Raw genomic sequence first — 7,216 nt, forward strand, 5'->3', positions numbered from 1 at the left:
ATCATTCAAGAAATTACTTTTTGTAAATTTCCAAATTCATTTGCATAGGATAAGCCTTCAGTCACATCGTCTGAACTGATCAGAGACCAAAACAACTAAGGTTTGACATAAAGTCAAAGGCTTCCAGTTACAAGAGCAAACCAAGCGAACCAACAAAATGGTGGAGGATGGAGCAGGGGACAAGGGAGGGAAGAGCATAAAACTGAAACAGTTGTCTTTCCAGGAAGCTTTCTCTTTGGAGAACATTTAGAGCTGCAAGGGAAAAAGAGAATGTCAGTTAGCCAGTGTAATCAACCCAAGGAATCGACAGTACAGTAGATGCTGCAGACAGATGGCCCTCAGGTCCAGTTATTCGTTGCTGCATAACAAGCTACCCTGAAACTTAGTGGCTTAAAACAACAGCTCTCATAAACAGTGTCTCATAATTTTGTGGGTCAGAATTTTAAGGATTGCCTGTTCCATGTGGTGTCAACAGAAGTCACTTGGTGTTTAGCTTGTGGATGGGCTTGTCTGTAAGATCCAAGATGGCTCCACTCACACACCTGGTGACTTGACAGGGACGGCTGTCAGGCTAGGCTCAGCTGGGAGTCATTTCCAACCAGAATGACTTCATGAGGCTTCTCCAGCATGGCAGTGTGAGGGATTAGATTTCTTACAGTGTGCCAAGTAAACAAGGTAGAATCTGAATGGCCTGTTATGACCTACTTTTAGAGGTCATACAGCATCATCACTTCTCTGTACTCTTTTGGGCAAAATGATCATAATCCTGCCCATATTTAAAGGAAGGGGACATACACCCCACCTCATGAAGGGAGAAGTGTCAAAAAATTTGTGGCCATCTTTAAAAACTGCCACACACAGGAATCCGTGAAATACTTATAGAATTTGTAGAAGTCAGTATTTAACTAGTGGCTGCCATTATGAATGCAAACTGAAACAAGTGTACCTTTTTTTCTCCATGTATGTATGAAGGGAAAGGATGTATGTGAAATAAAAACTGCATCTACTTATTTACATTATATTTAGATGTACAAAATCAATCCTTTAAAACTTTATGACTCAATTTGGCAATAATTCAGTTACAATAGTCCCCCACTTTTCTGAATGGGATGCATTCCAAGACTCCCCAGCAGATGCCTGAAACCATGGATAGTACTGAATGCTTTATATGCTGTTTTTCTCCTATACATACATACATACATACATATGATAAGTTTAATTTATAAATAGGCACAGTAAAAGATTAACAACAATAACTAAAAATAAAATAGAACAGTTATAACAATATACTATAATAAAATTATGTGCATGTGCTCTCTCTCTCAAAATATCTTATTGTCCTGTATTCACCCTTCTTTGTTGTGATGATGTGAGATGATAAAATGCCTCCATGATGAAATGCAGTGGGGTGAATAATACAGGCATTGTGATGTGGCATTAGGCTACTACTGACCTTCTGTCGGTACATCAGAAGGAGGATCATCTGCTTCTGGACTGGGATTGATTTTACGTAACTGAAACTGTAGAAAGCAAAACCATGGATAAGGGGGAACCAATGTACTTTTTTTTTAGATTGCTCACTATGGTATTGTATTCTATTGCCACCTGCTTTATAAAGCATGCAGATATTGGCATCTATTGTCAGCTACATGACAATAAACTGTAGCTGTTGCTAATAAAATGCACTTTTAGTATACTATAAAGTATTTTTCATGTTAGGATTTTACTCAGCTCCCCTCAAGAATAAATATGAGTGGTTTACAAAGTCTTTTGATATTACATGGGGCCACAAATTGTTATTGTTAGTAATAGTAGTCACTGTTTTGTGGTTTTGTGCCAGACATTGTTTGATATCCTTTACTGACAGTTTCCAAATTCTTGCCCACAACTTTGTAAATAGGTTATTAAAGTTTCATTATTATTAACTAATGGAATAAATTAAAATTCAGGGAAGATTTTTTTTGAGAGGGGAATGATATAAAATGATATATAAAACTTTGCAAACCACTCACTATCTTACATGTTTACCTGTTCACTGTCCAAACTGCTCTTCTCTGTTCTGGCAACAGATAAGATTTGCATGCAGTTAAAATTAAGTAAAATTGGCAAGAATATGAAAAGTCAAGCTGGCATGAGCTGGCTCATCATAGAAAGTGGCATCTGCATGCCATCTTAAAGGTACATCTTCAACACCTGATTCTCATGGATGATGTATTCCTGAACAATCTCTGCTACCCTTTTATTTGTAGGTCAATTAAATATAAATATACTTGGGCTAATGGGCATGGGCTGTTTTTGGGGTGTTGAAAGTGTTCTGGAATTCGGTAGTAGCAATGGCTGCATAACTTTTGGAGAAAAAATCCCACTGAACTGTACATTTTTAGAGGTTGAATTGCAAGCTATGTGTATTATATCTCAACAAAAATATAAATATGCTATTAATAATACATGACCCTATGGAAAAATTTGGGAAAGGAATATTATTAACAACTGAAAACCTTTAAAAATACTTGAACTAACAAGTAAAGCCATTATACACAAGACGGGGTAAAGCACAATCTAATTTATATTTCTACCACAGTGTTGACAGTACCGCCACAGTGAGGCATTAAATTCTTCAGTCAGGCAAAATGAATAGTGAGTTAATCTTTGCCACTTGTCCCCACTTACTACCACCATACCAACCACACTCCCTAAACTGCTCATTAAAATGTCAAGGAAAGAATGTGACCCAGCCTCTTCAGCCCCACTCTGACAAGACTATCAGAGCTACCAAATCAATATGTAAACTTACACACTACATTTGATCAACTATTCAATTAACGTTTACTTTGAAACTCATTTGAAGCCACAGTACAAAAAAAAAAAAAAAACCACAAATCAAAACAAAAAAACCCCCCACCAAACTGAAAATTGCTGTTCATGATGATTAGGGTTTGTTTGTTTTATATAGATAACTTGTTTTTATATTTTCTTCACTTAAACGGTTTTATCCATTATTAAGGCTCATATTATGTTAAAAAACACAGTTTTTATTTGGTTCTTTATTGCAAAAAGACCATAAAAATGTTTACCAATAAGTACTTCTTACAGAGGATGACAGTGGTACTAAAATACAAAATCTTTTAAATTCCAGGCATAAACTGGTAAAGGAAAGTTCTTGAGTTAAGTCAAAGTACTAGGTTTGTAGCTATAATTAAATAGCCCCACCATGCTTTTCTAAAACAAAAATACCATCCTAGATTTTTGCCACTGGAGAGCAATATATGATGGACTTGCCTCTGAAAATAGCAGGGGCCATGGTGGCGCTCTCACTAACAGAGTAGATCATAGTCATATAGCCAAGCAGCAGAGAGCATCAGCAAGCACCTCACTGAGCTGGGGCAGCAGACACTGAAGTAGGGAAATCATCCGGGGCAGGCTGTCCCTTGTAGCATCTCCTGGTGTGGTGTTCTCAGGCCCCTGTTGGCCCCAGGGCCCTTGTGGTGCCTCGAGCCCTCTGACGTGTCTTTCCACTCAAGCTATCACCTCTGACCATGCCCTCTGCTCCCAAATTAGTCCTCCCAGATTGCTCCATAAAGCTCCTATTTCCTCCTAGATCTCTCCCCATAAATGTTAGAGAGATGATACAGACTATTTACAAGATGATGCTTTGAAAACTGCACAGCTCTGTAGAAACAGCTATTACAGCGAATATGTTAATACCCAATATGTTTTTTAATGCTCATTAAAGGAGACTGCTTGTGGCGAAATCTTGGCCCAAGGAAAGAATCTGTAATGGTAGAACGGTAAATGGGAGGAATGTTTTGGGAGACAGAGGATTCCCATCCATCCATCCATTCATTCATCACATCCTATAACTGCTATCTACTCCGTGATATTGTTAAATAAATAAGCCTTCTGAACTTCATTAGTTTATAGTTAGAGGCTGAGCTTTGAATCTTTAATGCTAAATTGCTTATAATTGTACATATGCTATCCATATGGTTGAGAAAACTTCCGTGAGTTTCTGACAATGTTTATCAAAAAGTTTATTATAGCACTGAGGCATTCATTGTCCCAGGGGGGGTCCCTTCTACTCTGGCCCTTCAAATCACCTAACCCACCAGGCACCACTCTCTAGCTCTTCCTGAAGAGAAGGCACAAACAGTGGAAGCCTCCTGGACCCCCAGGACTTTTTCCCAGTTCTCTCATTATTGTGTTATCACTCTGCAGCCTCAGATTCTCAGCTCCACACACTCACTCCACTCACCCCGCTTCTGTTTGAAGACCTACCAGGTCCCCTTCCGGCTTTTCGAACTTTGGAACTTCACAAGATTCTAAACTCTGCCTTGCTCCCAGTTTTGGTATCCCACTAAGTTTCCAATGAGGAACTCCACCTGCATAGAATCTGGCAGAAACCAGCTCAGTTTCCCAGCAAAGGGGTGGTAGAATTCCTATAGGAAGAATCTTAACCTTCAACACTAACAATTGTTATAAATATGAGATAATATTTTGTTATGTAAATAGCATACTTAGATTAAATTTTGCTGAGACAACCTGAGAAAATGATTCTATTTTGTAAGACTATAAACCCCATTTAACCAACCTTGTATGATACCAGAAATATGACACATTCTTGGATGTTTTAAATAGAATGAATATTCCATCGTATGGAATTTTATGCCTCACATTTACGTTCAGGAGGCATACTATCATGTGACATCAAAGGTCTTTGTGCATATAACAGTGGAAACAAAGAATACCCAAGATTTTTTTTTTTACATAAGTAAGACACCTTCTGATGCTTCATAAATCAAGATAAATTCAGCCAATTTAGACTGGGCCCAAGAGTCTTTACATTGGCAACATTTTTAAAGGAAGAGGAAGGACATTGTAAGTAGCATTGTGCTTTATGTGTGTTTGGTTGGGGTGAATTTATTTAAGGATGTATACATAAAGATTAAATCCATGGACATAAACATAAACAAGCTGGTTTGAATTTAGCTATCACCAAACACATGTGCTCAGAAGAAACCTTTTTTCTGTCATGATCCCTCAAATTTCTATTTCCAGCTGGTGAATGTGGTAGATTATCACTCAGCACTCATCCAGCCTCTTGCCAGTAATGTTCTTACTCAGCAAAGGCTGGAAAGCAGAAGTGAAGGCCATTTCCGAGAGTCACTTGAAGATAGGTATATTATTTCCTAGGGCTACTGTAATAATTTACCACAGATTAGATGACTTAAAAGACAGAATTGTATATCCTTACAATCTGGAGGCCGGAAGTCCAAAGTCAAGGTGAAGGTGGCAGGGCCATGCTCCCTTGAGAGGTTCTCGGGCAGAATCCCTCTTTCAGCCTCTGGGGGTTGCACGTGTTCCTTGACTGTGGCTGCATCACTCCACTCCCGTCTCTGCCTCCACCTTCACATGGCCTCTCTTTGTCTAAGGACATTTGTCATTGGATTTGGAGTCCAGCCAGGTAATCCAGGATGATCTCCTATCAAGATACTTAACATAATTACTTCTGTAAAGAGCCTTTTTCCAAGTAAGGTAACATCCCCCAGGTTCTGGGTGGGCATATCTTTGGGGGAGCCACCATTCACTCCATTACACTAGAGCTTCTGGATGTGAACTAGGTTCTGCCCATTAGATAAACTGCATGGGAGTCAGAAGGCAGAAGTGAGGAGGGGGCCGTCTTTCCACTACCTTGACTGATGCTGTTGGCAGTTACAGTTATGAAGATCTTGAAATTTACTGCAGCAAGTTAGCAGAAGACAGCTTTTAAATTTGTACAGATCAAGAACAGTTCTTGATCTCCAGAGTGCAGCTCTGCCCTGTGTTCTTGAAGTTTACAGGGGCCTCCTGCTTCCCACCTTCCAGTTGGGACAGAGGTAGCTGATATCTGGGTGGGTCCGTTCTTTGGTGTTGTTCTGGAAGTCCGACCTAGACCCCTATAGTAAATCACTTTCTGCTTAAAATAGCAAATTAGGCAACTAAGCTCTGCAAATACATTCCTTTTCGGCAGCTGAAAAGAAATTTTTAATGTTTAAAATAGTATCATTTTAGATTGAGCTTCATACTATCTCTTATATCTGGCTCATGGTGACTAGACTAAGAAATCATTTGAACAATGAAGCACAGCTCCCTTTTTAGCAAAGTGAAACTATTCTGTATGATACAGTAATGGGGAATAACTGATACAATATGCTTACCAAACCCATATAACTTCACAGCACAAAGAGTGGTTTTTAAAAAGCTTTTAAAAAAGCATGCACATTTTTAAAAACTCATTTAGAAGGCCTTAAGAATGTGACAAAATAATCAACTTTATTGTATGAAACAGAAACAGCCTTGCTGGAGAAGTAGGGGAGAAACAAACCGATCCAAATAGCATTGGAAATGAGTAATCTGCAAAATTAAAGGCCAAAAGAACTTTTAAAAAAATTAAGTATCATTTAAAGTTCTTTTTTTTAAAACTGATAACCAATTTATTATAAAGGTTGATTGAAGCATCTGCGGTGGAGACTTCAACCTCGAATCCTGACTCCATACTGATGGAGGTAATCCATTTAACAATCTCGGAAGGACTGCACATCAGTGAGTTGCTTGTGAATCCTCATCTGAACGTAATCCAGAGTCTTAGAACCTCCATGACAAGTGTTTTCTTGTAACAATTCTCAGTCTTTGTAAGCACAGAACCAGTCCTTTCACTCTGAGACTCTTTTCCTTTGCACCTCTGATCAAGCAGCACATACCTTCTCTAAAGACCTTATGTTGTGGCTGGTAAAAGTAATTCTAATCTTGCAAATCACCATCCTCAGGTGCCTTTCCAGTACCTTTATAAGCCATGGCTGTGAGGTTCCTCAAAAAACTAAAAGTAGAGATACCATTTGACCAGTAACTCTATTCTTAGGAATTTACCCGAAGAAAACAAGATCCCAGATTCAAAAAGACATATGCACCCCTATGTTTATTGCAGCACTATTTATAATAGCCAAGAAATGGAAGCAACCTAAGTGTCCATCAGTAGATGAATGGATAAAGAAGAGGTGGTACATATACACAATGGAATATTATTCAGCCATAAGAAGAAAACAAATCCTACCATTTGCAACAACATGAATGGAGCTAGAGGATATTATGCTCAGTGAAATAAGCCAAGCAGAGAAAGAGAAATACCAAATGATTTCCCTCATTTTGTGGAGTATAACAACAAAGCAAAACTGAAGGAACA

General features: G+C 38.6%; 1 pseudogene; it reads right to left on the reverse strand.

Annotated features, from left to right (window-relative positions):
- Positions 1 to 246: 246 nt before the first annotated feature.
- On the reverse strand, positions 247 to 6,831 carry LOC118915739 (40S ribosomal protein S20-like; annotated as a pseudogene).
- Positions 6,832 to 7,216: the final 385 nt, after the last annotated feature.

The sequence above is a fragment of the Manis pentadactyla genome, chromosome 9 (assembly GCF_030020395.1).
Source record: "Manis pentadactyla isolate mManPen7 chromosome 9, mManPen7.hap1, whole genome shotgun sequence".
NCBI lineage: Eukaryota > Metazoa > Chordata > Mammalia > Pholidota > Manidae > Manis > Manis pentadactyla.